This window comes from Artibeus jamaicensis, unplaced genomic scaffold (genome assembly GCF_021234435.1).
Source record: "Artibeus jamaicensis isolate MK-2021 breed Jamaican fruit bat unplaced genomic scaffold, CSHL_Jam_final contig_558, whole genome shotgun sequence".
NCBI lineage: Eukaryota > Metazoa > Chordata > Mammalia > Chiroptera > Phyllostomidae > Artibeus > Artibeus jamaicensis.
The window spans coordinates 3,215,003-3,229,903 of record NW_026521886.1 but is presented as its reverse complement, the minus strand read 5'-3'; the positions used below and the strand labels follow the sequence as shown (position 1 = coordinate 3,229,903).

The following is a 14,901-nucleotide window of genomic DNA, read 5'->3' as shown; positions in this document are numbered from 1 at the left end:
GTTTGAACCTGTGTTTACCCGACTCTAAAATTTTTGCTTTTATGTGTGTGTGTGTGTGTGTGTGTGTGTGTGTCTTCATTTCGAAAACCTTGGAGTGCGTCCCACGGGCTGTCTGCTCTCCTGCTGCTGTTTCCCTGGCCCCTCCCCCTCTTCCCACCCGATCTCTTACCGCTGTTGTGGTTATTAGTTTCTTATTTCTTTTCTCGAGGTAAACTGTAGATACAAGGAAATGTGCAATTAGTAAAATGCTTTGTATTAAAAAAAAATAATGATACACAATGGTCAAGTGGGGTTTTCCCCAAGAATGTGAAGTTGATTAACATCCAAAATCAATTAATGTAATATGCTATAACAATAGAACAAAAATAAAAGAGAAATTAAGATTTTCCCACGTAAAATAAAAAATTGAATTTGTTACTAGCAGATGTGCACTACAAGATATGCGAGAGGGAAACATTTTGCCAACGTAGAAGAAGTGATACCAAAAAATGACAGAAGGACTAAAAGGCAACAAAATTGACAAGTTCAAAAATTGCTTTGAGCAGTGGTTAAATCATCTCAATGGGTGTATTGCATCAAATGGTGAGTATTTGAAGGTGACTGAAGTTTAAACATGTAAGAATAAATATACAATGTTTTATATATAAATTCTGGGGTTTTTGGAGAGTCCCACCTCGAACATTTTATGTGGATAGAAGTACAAAGGCATAATGTTTCTGTTTATTTTGGTTGGTATAACATGTCACTCATAATTTTAAGGAAGATGTTGTAGAATTTCAATGTTAGAAAAATACATTTTCTTACTTCATTTCTTCCATAACAATGATATAATATTTGCCCATTTGAACACCTGTTTTAACAAACCTTGTATATTTCCCAAGGATGAAAACAGCATCTTCCTTAGAAACTGGATTGTCACACAAGACTGCGATGATGATAATAAGGACTCATATGCACCCTTCACTAAGTGTTAAACATATCACTGCTAAAGTGCTAATAACCAGTGTGGGAACTGAAAACACATGTGAAGGTATTTTTGCACTCCTGAAGACCTAGAATGCATTCAATTCTCAGAAACAAGAAATAACACTGATGGAATTGAAGGTGGCCTGACTGATGGTTTGAAATAGTTAAAGCAGGTAATGTTTTCTGGATTCTTCAAATCACTATTTATTTGCAACTTGTTATTTAAGAAATTGGTGCAATGGAACTTGAAAATGTTAATACAAAAGATTATTTAGTCCTTCTCCTTATGAAGTAAGACCCTGACAAGTAGGAACCCTCCATGAAAGGCCAAACTGCCAGACTCCTGAGAAAGTGCCAGAACTGCTTTCCAGGGACTTCCCAACCAACCTCAGGCAAGTACCTGACAGGCAGGTGGAACCAGAACACCAGCACCATAACAACTCATCGCCAGCCACAGGTCAGGCACAAGGCTGGGTAGTCTGACTTCTTTGGAGAGGAAAAACCAGGCACTAAAAACTCAATGCTTGCAACAATCTACTAGATTTTACAGAAAATAGTGGGGGAGAGGTTCTTGTAATCCCATCTGTGCCAGGCTTTAGCAGAGTAAGCAAGGAGGGTAAGCCATTAATATGTGCTTCACTGTGTGAAGAGGTTTAACAGACCACACTGTCTTTTAAGAAACACATCCCTATGGCCCACCATGTATCATCACTTTTGCTCAGCATCCATACTCAGATTCCACTCTAGCCTTGCCCCAGTTAGATGTTCCCCAGCAGACCAAGACAACTTTAAGTGCTGGCCCAACAAGCCTTGGAAGCAGAACAGGGGTATCAAACTCATTTTCACTGGGGGCTATATCAGCCTCCCGGTTGCCTTCAAAGGGCCAAAATAATTTTAGGACTGTATAAATATAACTACTCTTTAATTGTTAAGGAGTTGAAATTACATTCCGCCTTTTGAAGGCAACCGGGAGGCTGATGCGGCCCCCAGCGAAAATGAGTTTCACAACCCTGCTCTAACAGGTATAAACTACCATCACTACCCACGCCCTGCCACCAGAGGGCAAGAAAGTAGCATATGTTGACTCGCACCTCCCCTTTACTGTCACAAGCTCTACCGGAAAGTGGAGGAGTTTGTCGTACCAGGTAGCTGTTCCCTCTGTGATGATAAGGAACCCAGAGATGCTTTTTCGTTTCTGAAAATGCTGTGATTTGAGTGCAATGACAGCGCATGCTTCTTATAAAAGATGGCTGCTGCGGAGCTAACAGGTATCTGTCTTGAAGGCTTTGGTGGTGAGAAGGATAAGATGGTGGTCCCGCCCCCAGCAGGGGCCAACTCAAACTGGGAAACCGAAGCAAGTCTGACTGTGGAGGTTGTGTGCCCCTTGGCGAAACCCACCCCCACTGCACTTTGGGGCTGAGCTTTCCCACTCAGCCTTAGGTTGCAGGGAGAAAGGTACGGTCCACAGCTGGGTGCTTTCTTCCCAACCTCTTCCGGGTGCTTTTGGGGGTTAATACCCCATTTTACCTAGTTAAGGAGTTTTCCCTCCCAACAATTAGAGAGGGGGCAGAATGGGGGATTCTTAGTACCCTCAAACTGACTCATGTAGACAAACTTTCTCCTATCTATCCATAAAGCCAGAAAATAACACGGTGGAATCAATGAGAGTCTATCCTTTCAGAGTAGCTTACCATTGCTAGAAAGAGCAAAGCAGCTGACTTGAGCAGGAAGAGGGGATGGGCTTTGAAAAGGGAGCCCACTAGTCACCCAAGTTGCCACACCCGAATAAATCTATTTTCTTTTGAAGGAACACCTGTCTCCTCAGTTTGGTTTGCTTGACAGGCAGCCAAACCTGCATTAAGATTACAAAAAAAAAAAAATCAATCCTTCATCCTGTAGTACTGACATTGCTGAGCCTTTACTAGTGTGCCAAGGCACTGACAAGTGGACACTCTTACACATATCACTCTGGGTTACTGGGTGTATTTATTACATGTGGTAACATAATCAGAGTTTAGCCAAGTGCCTAACCTGTACTAAATGCTGAATAAATATTAGTAATTATTATTTCAGTTCAACCCCAAGTTGCTTGATACAGTATGCTTTTACCTCTGAGATTTGGGGGGGGGGCGCTTTAAAAATGCACTAGTTGCTGAAGTGATGTTATTATTTTTATCATCTTGGAGTCCATATGGTATAATGGAAGGAATTTAGCTTCTTTTTTTTAATCCTCACCCAAGGACATGGTTATTGATTTTGGAGGGGGGAGGGGAAGGGAGGGAGAAAGAGAGGGGGAGAAACATCAATGTGAGAAACATTGATTGGTTGCCTTTCATATGCATCTGACTGGGGCCAAGCCCACAACCTAGGTATGTGCCCTGACCAGGACATTGAACCAGCAACCTTTTAGTTTGTGGCACAATGCCCAGCTAACTGAGACACAGTGCGCTGTGTTATCTTCTAGGATTTTTATGGTTTCAAGACTTACATATAGACTTCCACCAAGATGGAGGCATAGGTGGATGTGCCGTGCCTTCTCACACAACCAAGTTTAGAGACAACTAAATATCAGCAACAGAAAACACAGCCAGAACATGGAAAATTGAACATTTCGGAAGTCCGTTAACAACAAATTCTTCAGCCGGACCGGTAAGGGGCGAAACCAGCGACTGGTGAGGGGTTGCACAGGAGGACTCGGTCAGACGGACTCAGGTGCGGAATCCAGACGCACGGAATCCAGACGCGAGGAATCCAGGTGCAGGGTTGGACCTGGTGAGCTACTGAGAGAGCCACCAGGCCAGCAACCGCGGAGGAGACAGCGGGGAAGTGGTGCTGCGTGTTGACTGTGGTCGCCCATTTGTGCACAAGCGGACAGGTGAGGGAGTGGGCGGTTGGACCGGGGCCCGGTGGGTCCCCACAGCAAGCGGCAGTGGAGGGCGCCGCCATTTCCCCGCTCTGACCACGCCCCCACATACAGTGTCACAACCCAGCGACATGGGAGTCCAAGGCACCGCTTCTCACACTTAAAGGGCCAGAACAGACCAAAAATGTCGCAAGATCTCAAAGCTCCAGAGCCCATAGATCTAAGCAATGAAGAAATAGCAAAACTCTCAGATGCACAGTTTAAAACACTGGTCATCAGGATCCTCACAGAACTGGTTGATTATAGCCACAAATTAGACAAATATATGAAGGCGAAACTAATTGAAATGAATGGAATTGCACAGGACACCAATAGCAATGAAAAGGAAACTGGGACTCAAATCAATGGAGTGGACCAGAAGAAAGCAAATAAGGGCCAAACAGAAAAGAGTCAGGAAGCAAGAATTCAAAGAAATGAGGAGAGTCTTAGGAACCTCCAGGACATCTTTAAACACTCCAACATCCGAATTATAGGGGTACCAGAAGGGGGAAAGGCACAGCCACCAGTGGAAAACTTATTTGAACAAATAATAGAGGAGAATTTCCCCAATCTGGCAAAGGAAATAGACTTCCAGGAAATCCAGGAAGCTCAGAGAGTACCAAAGAAGTTGGACCCAAGAAGGAACACACCAAGACACATTATAATTACATTAGCCAAAATTAAAATGAAGGAGAGAATCCTAGAAGCAGCAAGAGCTAAGGGGACAGTCACCTACAAAGGAGTCCCCATCAGACTGTCAGCAGATTTCCCAAAAGAGACCTTACAGGCAAGAAGGGGCTGGAAAGAGGTATTCCAAGTCATGAAATCCAAAGACCTACAACCAAGATTGCTCTATCCAGCAAAACTTTCATTTAGAATGGAAGGACAGATAAAGTGCTTCTCAGATAAGATCAAATTGAAGGAGTTCATCATCACCAAGCCCTTATTATATGAAATGCTAAAGGGACTTATCTAAGAAAAAGAAGTTAAAGAAACATGAACAGTGAAAGAACAACAAACCACAGTTATTAACAACCACACCTAAAACGAAAGCAAACTAAAAGGACAGCTAGATCAGGAGTGGAAACATAGAAATGAAGATCTCAAGGAGGGTTAGCAACAAGGGGGTGGGAGGAGGAGAAGGGGGGAGAAGGTACAGAAAATAAGTAGCATAGACAGTAGATAGAAAATAGATGGGGGGGGCAAGAATAGTATGGGAAATATAGAATCTAAAGGACTTGAGACACATGGTCATAAACTAAAGGGGGGGAATGGTGGGGACAGGGAGGTAGGGTGGAGAAGAATGAAGGGGGGAATAGAACAACTGTAACAGCATAATCAATAAAAAATTTCAAAAAAATTTTCAAAAAAAAGACATATAAGTCTTTAATCCATTTTGAATTTTCTTCAAGTATGGTGTGAGAAGATGGTCTAGTTTCTTTCAGTCTCCTCTGCCACTTTCCAAAAGTACATTGAGCCCTTCTGGTGCTGGTTCCTGGGTGTGTGGGATTGTGTATGTTTTAGACCCTGTGGGTCTCCCCAACAAACTCTCCTGTGAGGCTGGGAGCCTCTTCTGGCACCTCAACCCCTGCAAGTTTTTTCAATCTGTGCTTTTAGGCTCTATTTCCCATCTCTTCGGCCCTGGGTTTCTCAGTTTGTCTCACTGTTCATTTTTTGCCTGGTTTATCTGCATGTGAAAGTGTGTCCACGGTCAGCCAACCACCTTGCGCGCATCACTGGGTTTGCTGGTTTCCTCCCAGTGCCAGGATCGCCAACCACAGGCTTTTCCTGCCGAGACCCCTCTCTGCCAGCCACCTACTCCACCCCTCTTACTGGTTTGGATGAACAGTTCCTTGTTGTCAGACTTCGATACAGTTTAATTTTCTGTCAGTTCTGGTTGTGTTTTTGTTTCTAAATCTTTGTTGTCCTAAAATTTGGTTGTGCGAAGAGGCACAATGTTTCCACCTGCACCTCCATCTTGGCCAGCCAACTTTGTTTTTTTTTTTTTTTCTTAAGATTGCTTTGGCAACTTGGGGTTGTTTTCGGTCCCATATAAAGTTTTGGAAGATTTGTTCTAGTTCTGTGAAATACACCATTGGTATCTTGATAGGAATTATGTTGACTCTATAGATTGCTTTGGGTAGTATGGGCATTTTATGAGACTGACGCGCTGCCTACTGCACTAAGAGGGCACCTTTGGGCATTTTAATTATGGTAATTCTTCCTACCCATGAACACAGTATATGCTTCAATTTATTTGTATCTTCAATTTCTTTCTTCAGGGGCTTATGATATTCTCAGTACAGGTAGGAATTTACCTTTTTATAGTGTATCTTTGAGTAAGTAATTTAATCTTTCAGGAATTCAGTCTCCCCATGAGTAAAACAAGAATCACAAAACATCTTTCAGGGGTCACTGTGAAAATAGTAATTAGAAATAATGTATGCAAATCACTTAATGAATGGGATACAGTAGGTACTCAATAAATGATCTCTATATCAGTAATATTTCAACCTCAGAGTTAAGGAATACTGCACTCAGAGGCAGGAGAACTTCTCTAGTCAAGGGGAAGAAGCAAGCAGCCACAGGATGACAGTTAACACAAAAAGCCTAGAAGGAGAAGTTGGAGGGATGGCAGGTCTACTGGCTTCAGGACCTTGGGATTCCTGTCTCCAGTGAAAAAATGGCAAGGCCTTCACACCAGGAGGATATGGTCTGCAGATCATTTGCAGAGATACTCCCTGGCCTATAGCCACGAGCACTGTTTCAGTTCACAGTTACCTCTTTAGAGCATCTTTCAATGCCTCTCACTCAGAGACATTACCACTGTTTCTGAGGCTCATTCCTCATACTTTAGTATTTAATGTGAAGTGCTTATTGCATATATGTAAGGTTTTTTATTTTTTAATAGTGGTAAAAAAACAACCAAAACACATAACCATATCAAAGCACCACCACCCTGCCTCCACACAGCTAATCCTCCTTGTAGGGTGGAGGTTGGTGGTCAGTGGTCATAGCCAGTCCTTGCAGCTGACCAGCATGGGTAAATCCCTCCCATTGACCTGTCGTAGCAGCTCTACCTAATACATAGGAACAAACCCAAGGCAACTGCCAAAAGAAGACAAACATGACCTAAATGAAGGGACAGATCCAAACTCCTGAAAGACACTTATGGCCAAGATGGAGGCACAGTTGGAAACACTGTGCCTCCTTGCACAACCAAAATTAAGGACAACAAAGATTTAGAAACAAAAACACAACCAGAACAGACAGAAAATTGAACTGTATGGAAGTCTGACAACCATTCAACCAGACAGGTAAGAGGGGTGGAGTAAGTGGCCAGCAGAGAGGGGTCGTGGCAGGAAAAGGCGGTGGCTGCCAGACCCGGGAGCACAGGTGGCATAGGGCTGACTGTGATCACACAGTCATGAGCAGATAAACTAGGCAAAAAACAGGCATCGAGACAGACTGCACAACCCAGGGTCCCAGAGATGAGAAATAAAGCCTAAAGCACCGATTGAAAAGGTGCTGGGAGATACTCTTAGCCTAACAGGAGAATTTATTGGAGAGACACATGGGGTCCTAGAACATACACAAGCCCACCCACCTGGAAACCAGCATCAGAAGGGCCCAATTTGCTTGTGGGAAGTGGCAGAGGAGACCGAAATCCGAGAGAGAGCAGAACAAGCACCATTGTTCCCTTTCTGACCCTGCCCCTACATACAGCGTCACAACCCAGCAACATGGGTTGCCCTGCCTGGTGAACACCTAAGACTCTGCCCCTCATATGTAACAGGTGCAACCTGACCAAAAAATTATGGCTCAAATGGAAGAATGTCGGGAGCCGATCAACAGCCCTCCCTTGACACAGTTGGGACGGATGAGATGCATCTGCACAGCAGAGGTAACTGTGGCTGGATTTCCTGTCTGTCTCTCCCTTGCATGTTGTTGAGATTAATAGGTGGTCAGATTTTTAGATGCCTGCATTTCAGGTCCAATGATCTGCATAATTCCAATGAAGTGGTACAAAATAATTTCTTGGCCAGAGAACAAAGTTCCCCCCTAATGAAGTAGCCCCTGAGTATCTAAAAGTTGGTGGAGTAACAGCCCCTTCTCTACCTTGGACAGGAGTATATATTAATTAGAAGTAGACAGGCAAAGAAATAGGAGAAGCTGGTTAGCTACTACAAACTAAGCACGTAGAAACAATTACCAAGGAGTTATAGTCCATATTACATAAAGAAACATTTTAGACAGAAAGATAGATAGCTAAGTTAGACATCACAAAGGCCTTATAATGAATTTCCTAACCTCTGCTTGGTCTAGCATACCTTTTGCCCTATGTCAAATTCTAAGACCTTTAATAAACAATAAGACATTCAAACTCTATACATAGAACTATTTCAAATTGTCTGATTAATGGTTCTCCTGTTCAAAACAACTTTTGTTTAACATAACTGAAACTATGGAAACTTTTGTACTTTTCCTGGTTACCTCTGTTTTGCTCTTTTCTACTTAACTGATTATGCCATGCACCTGTTCCTTTAATGTTACACAACAATCTCTATAAAAATAAACCCTAAATCAGACTCTATGAGTTCAGTCAGACCCACAGAGGCTGGCTGTTCTCCAGCATCCAATCAGGTGTCTGACTCATCATTCATCGCCTGCACCATCCATCCTTTGGGGACTCTGAACCCTGCTGAGACTGTACCCCAGCAGAAGAACAAATCAAAGCCCCAGGGCCACTACTTTTAAGTGACCAAGAGATAGCCAACCTATCAGACGCACAGTTCAAAACACTGGTGATCAGGATGCTCACAGAACTGGTTGATTTTGGTCACAAATTAGATGAAAAAATGAAGGCTACACTAAGTGAAATGAAGGAAAATGCACAGGAATCCAATAGTGATGGAAAGGAAACTGGGACTCAAATCAATGGAGTGGACCAGAAGGAAGAAAGAAACAACCAAATAGAAAAGAATGAAGAATCAAGAATTCAAAACAATGAGGAGAGGCTTAGGAACCTCCAGGACATCTTTAAACACTCCAACGTCCGAATTATAGGGGTACCAGAAGGGGAAGAGGAACACCCACAAGTGGAATACTTATTTGAACAAATAATTAAGGACAACTTCCCCAAGCTGGCAAAGGAAATAGACTTCCAGGAAATCCAAGAAGCTCAGAGAGTCCCAAAGAAGTTGGACCCAAGAAGAAACACACCAAGGCACATCATAATTATATTAGCCAAGATTAAAATGAAGGAGAGAACTCTAGAAGCAGTAAGAGATAAAAGGACATTCACCTACAAAGGAGTTCCCATCAGACTGTCAGCTGATTTCTCAAAAGAAACCTTGCAGGCAAGAAGGTGCTGGAAAGAAGTATTCCAAGTCATGAAATCCAAAGAGCTACATCCAAGATTGCTCTATCCAGCAAAGCTTTCATTTAGAATGGAAGGGCAGATAAGATCAAATTCAAGGAGTTCATCACCACCAAGCCCTTATTATATGAAATATTAAAGGGACTTATCTAAGGAAAAAGAAGATAAAAATATGAGAGCAAACTCAAAGTTATTAACAACCACACCTAAAACAAAAGCCAACTAAGAGGACAGCTAGATCAGGAGTGGAACCATAGAAATGGAGATCACATCAAGGGTTAGAAACCGGGGAGTAGAAGGTGGAAAAGGTGAGAGAAGGTACAGAGAATAAGTAGCATAGATGGTGGGGAGAACATAGACAGGGGGATGGCAAGAGTAATGGAAATATAGAAGCTAAAGAACCTGTGACACATGGATGTGAACTAAAGGGGGAGTGTAGGGGAAGGAGTGTGCAGGATGGAGGGGAATGAAGGGGGGAAGGGGACAGCTGTAATGACATAATCAATAAAATACATTATTAAAAAAAACTCCTGAAATAGAGCAAACCAAATGAAGATAAGCAATCTATCAGATGCAGGGTTCAAAACACTGGCTATAAGGATGATCAAGGAACTTAGTGAGGACCCTAGCAGCATAAAAAGATTTAGTCAGAAACAAGTGATATACACTAATTAAAATAAAAAAACAATTTACAGGAAAACAACAGGAGAGTGGGTAAAGCCAAGAATCAAATCAATGATTTGAAACATAAGAAAGCAAAAAAAAAAAAATCAGAACAAGAAGAAGAAAGGAGAATCTAAAAAATGAAGATAGTGTATGTAGCCTGTGGGACAATGTTAAGCAATCCAACAAAGGGGTGCCAGAAGGAGAAGAGAAAGAGTAAGAAATTAGAAATCTATTTGAAAAAGTAATGAAAGCAAACTTCCCTAATTTGGTGAAGGAAATAGACAAGCAAGTCCAGGAAACACAGAGAGCCCCAAACAACATGGATGCAAAGAAGCCCACTCCAATACACATCAGAATTACAATGCTAAAGGTTAAGAATAAAGATCTTAAAAGCAGCAGGAAAAAAAGTTAGTTACCTACAGGGGAGTTCCCATAAGACTGTCTGTCATCTGATTTCTCAAAACAAACTTTGCAGGATAGAAGGAATTGGCAAGAAATGTTCAAGTTGTGAAAATCAGGGGAATCTATGAACAATAAAATGGTAAAAAATACAAATCTATCAACAATTGAATCTAAAATACAAACTAAGCAAATAAGAAGAACAGAGACAGAATCATGGATACAGAGAGTGTTTCGATGGTTGCCAGACAGAAGGGGAATGGGAGGAAATGGGTGAAGAGGTGAAGGGATCAAGAAGTTACAAACAGGTGGTTATAGAATAGCCATGGGCATGTAAAGTACAGTATAGGAAACTATGGGTCATAGTTCACAGTATAGGAAACTATGGGTCATACACATGACCCATGAACGTGAACAATGGTGTGGGGATTGCCTGAGGGACTGGGAGATGCTGGGTGGCAGGGGGCAAACAAGGAATAATTGTAATAATATGTGATAGCATAATCAATAAAATATAATTAAAAATAAATAAATAAAAATAGAAGATCTTTGACTAAGAATTTGCTAAATATTGCTAAGAATTTGAACAAAGAGAATAAAAGAAAGAAGAGTTTGAACCTGAGGAAAAAATCAAATGCTGCCCCAGAAAGGAAATGTAACCATAGTATACTATTTGGTTATGCAGGTAATATTTATATAGTCCTAATCATATAAGCAATAATTATTGATTGTTTAAAAACTGATTTTAGACTGAGAAAGAAAGGGAGAGAGAGAGAAACACTCATTTGTTGTTCCACTTGTGCATTCATTACTTGCTTCTTGTATGTGTCTTGACTGGAACCCACAACCTTGTTCTAGTGGAATGATATTCTAACCAACTGAGCTCCCCAGACAGGACCTTATTTACTGATTTTTCAACATTTAGAGTCCACTTATAGAACCAGCAAGGAAAACAATTATGATTACAGAACAAATCATAAATATTACCACATTTGATGTGCTACAAAATTAAAATCACATATAATAGAAGTAAGGAGATGGGAGAAAGGTGAAGAAAAGAGTATGTGCCAGAATAGCAATATCTTACAAAATTGGAACTCTGTGCTCGCTTCAGCAGCACATATACTAAAATTGGAATGATACAGAGAAGATTAGCATAGCCCCTGCACAAAATTGGAACTCTGATACTGTATAGAGGTGCTAGAACAAGAAATAAAATCATAAAACCTGAACTTACAAGGACTAAAAACAGTGAAAATCCTCTATCGGAAAGAGTGGGGGAGAGCAGGCTATAAGTAAATTAAATCCTCACACAGCAGGAAATCAACATACCATATATATATATATCAGCATAAGCATATTATTTAGAGCTATAGAAGTTGACTACCAGAAAAACAAAATTAAAGAGTCACTTCTGCCCTGGCTGGTATAGGTCAGTGGACTGAGCATGGGTCTGTGAAGCAAAGGGTCACCAGTTCAATTCCCAGTCAGGGCACATGCCTGGGTTGCAGGTCAGGTCCCCAGTAGGAGACACATGAGAAGCATCCACACATTGATGTTTCTCTCCCACTCTTTCTTTTTTTTTAATTTGCTTTTTTATCGATTATGCCATTACAGTTGTTCTATCCCCCGCCTTCATTCCCCTCCACCCTACCTCCCTGTCCCCACCATTCTCCCCTTTAGTTTATGACCATGTGCCTCAAGTTCTTTAGATTCTATATTTCCCATACTATTCTTGCCCCCCCATCTATTTTCTATCTACTGTCTATGCTACTTATTTTCTGTACATTCTCCCCCCTTCTCCTCCTCCCACCCCCTTGTTGCTAACCCTCCTTGAGATCTTCATTTCTATGTTTCCACTCCTGATCTAGCTGTCCTTTTAGTTTGCTTTTGTTTTAGGTGTGGTCGTTAATAACTGTGAGTTTGCTGTCCTTTCACTGTTCATGTTTCTTTAACTTCTTTTTCTTGGATAAGCCCCTTTAACATTTCATATAATAAGGGCTTGGTGATGATGAACTCCTTGAATTTGATCTTATCTGCCCTTCCATTCTGAATGAAAGTTTTGCTGGATAGAGCAATCTTGGTTGTAGGTCTTTGGACTTCATGACTTGGAATACCTCTTTCCAGCCCCTTCTTGCCTATAAGGTCTCTTCTGAGAAATCCACTGACAGTCTGATGGGAACTCCTTTGTAGGTGACTGTCCCCTTAGCTCTTGCTGCTTCTAGAATTCTCTCCTTCATTTTAATCTTGGTTAATGTAATTATGATGTGCCTTGGTGTGTTCTTCCTTGGGTCCAACTTCTTTGGGACTCTCTGAGCTTCCTGGATTTCCTGGAAGCCTATTTCCTTTGCCAGATTGGGAAAGTTCTCCTTCATTATTTGTTCAAATAAGTTTTCCACTGGTGGCTGTTCCTTTTCCCCTTCTGGTACCCCTATAATTGGGATGTTGGAGCGTTTAAAGATGTCCTGGAGGTTCCTAAAACTCTCCTCATTTTTCTGAATTCTTGCTTCTTGACTCTTTTCTGTTTGGCCATTATTTGCTTTCTTCTGGTCCACTCCATTGATTCTGAGTCTCAGTTTCCTTTTCATTGCTATTGGTTTCCTGTGCAATTTCATTCATTTCAATTAATTTCACCTTCATACGTTTGTCTAATTTGTGGCTATAATCAACCAGTTCTGTGAGGATCCTGATGACCAATGTTTTACTGTGCGTCTGAGAGTTTTGCTTTTTCTTCATCGCTTAGATTTATAGGCTCTGGGGCTTTGAGATCTTCTTGAGCCATTTTTGGTCTGTTCGCGCCCGTAAAGTGTGAGGAGCGAGCCTTGGACTCCCAGGTCGCTGGGTTGTGATGCTATATGTGGGGACATGGTCAGAGCGGGCAAATGGTGGCCCCCTCTGCTGTTTCGGGCCGCAGGGTGAGGAGCAAAGCCTTAGGTGGTTCACCAGGGCCGGGCCACTCAGAGTTGCTGGGTTATGACACTGTATGTGCAGGTGGGGTCAGAGCAGGGAAATGGCGGTGCCCTCCGCTGCCGCTTGCCTTGGGGACACGCTGGTTCCCGGTCCAATCGCCCACTCCCTTGCTTGTCTATCCGTGCGTGACCACAGTCAACCTGCAGCCCTGCTCCCTCGCTGTTTCCCCGAGGTCGCTTGCTGGGTCTCTCACTAGGTCCAACTCTGCTCCTGGATTCCGCACCTGAGTCCGTCTGACCGAGTTTTCCTGTGCTACCCGGCTCCACCAGCTGCTGGTTTCACCCCTTACTGGTCAGGCTGAAGAATTTGTTGTTAACAGACTTCCGAAAAGTTCAATTTTCTGTGTTCTGGCTGTGTTTTCTGTTGCTAATATTAAGTTGTCTCTAAACTTGGTTGCGTGAGAAGGCACAGGTCTCCACCTATGCCTCCATCTTGGCGGAAGTCCCCTCTGCCACTCTTTCTCCTTCCCTTCCCCTCTCTCTAAAAATAAATTTAAAAAAATTTTTTTAAAAGAGTGACTTCTCTGAGAAGCAACCTTGGGGTCAGGAAAGGGTGAGACAGTTTTATTAAAGTGCTTCAGTACAATTTTTTTTTAACCATATGCACTTTTATTAAAGTTCTTCAGTACTATTTTTTTTACCATATGCATGTATTGTTCTGATTTTTAAAATTGTAAAAACTATTTTAAAAATAAAATTGCAGAGTAACATGTAATCTATGACCCTATTTTTATTTTAAGATTATTTATTTATTTATTTATTTGAGAGAGGGGAAGGGGGGAGAAAGAGGGAGAGAAACATCAATTGGTTGACTCTCACTTTCCCAACTGGGTACCTGGCCCACACCCCAAACATATGCCCTGACTGGGAATGGAACCAGCAGACCTTTGGTTGTCAGGCCCACACTCAATCAACTGAACTACACCAGCCAGGGCCTATGACCCCATTTTTAAGAAGAGACCAAAATCCAATAAACCATACATCTGTGTATATGATGATTATTTGAGCATAGAGAGAGATGTAAAAGGGCTTACTCTGCCTGGGAGGTAGCAATAAATAGTGTGGGAGAGATTTTTACCTTTCCCTTATAATCTCTGTTATTTGTTTTGAGCATATACTATTTATGTAATTTTTTCTTTATCATTCCCTCTCTTTATAAACCACCTGAGAGTACATTTAAAACACTTTACACTTAACCCCTAACTTCATGGTTTATTTCATTAGAACAAAGGCATTCTGTTATAAAACCAGAGTACAATGATCAAAATCTGAAAATTTAACATTGATACACTACCGTTATTTAGTTCTTATCCTATATTTATGTTCTTCCATTGTCACAATAATGTTCTTTATGGCTTTTTTTTCCTGGCCCAAGATCTAATCTAGAACCATGCATTTCTTTGTGTCATGTCCCTTTAGTCTCTTTTAATCAGAAACAATTTCTTAGCTTTCTTTTTTTTTACCTTGATATGTGTGTATGTATGTATATATTTCATGCCTGCGAGTGTTATATTTTTTTCACTGCTTTTAGAAAAAGGAAGGGAAAGTGGAAGGCAGAGAGAGAAGCTTGATGGCAGAGAGGAGCATCAACTGGTTGACTCCCATACACACTGGGACCT

General features: G+C 41.7%; 1 non-coding gene across 1 annotated transcript; it reads left to right on the top strand.

The window, feature by feature from the left end:
• Nucleotides 1–11,414: 11,414 nt before the first annotated feature.
• Nucleotides 11,415–11,522, top strand: LOC119039040 (U6 spliceosomal RNA). Its single transcript, XR_005080532.2, has one exon. It is a non-coding gene; the product is annotated as a U6 spliceosomal RNA (small nuclear RNA).
• Nucleotides 11,523–14,901: the final 3,379 nt, after the last annotated feature.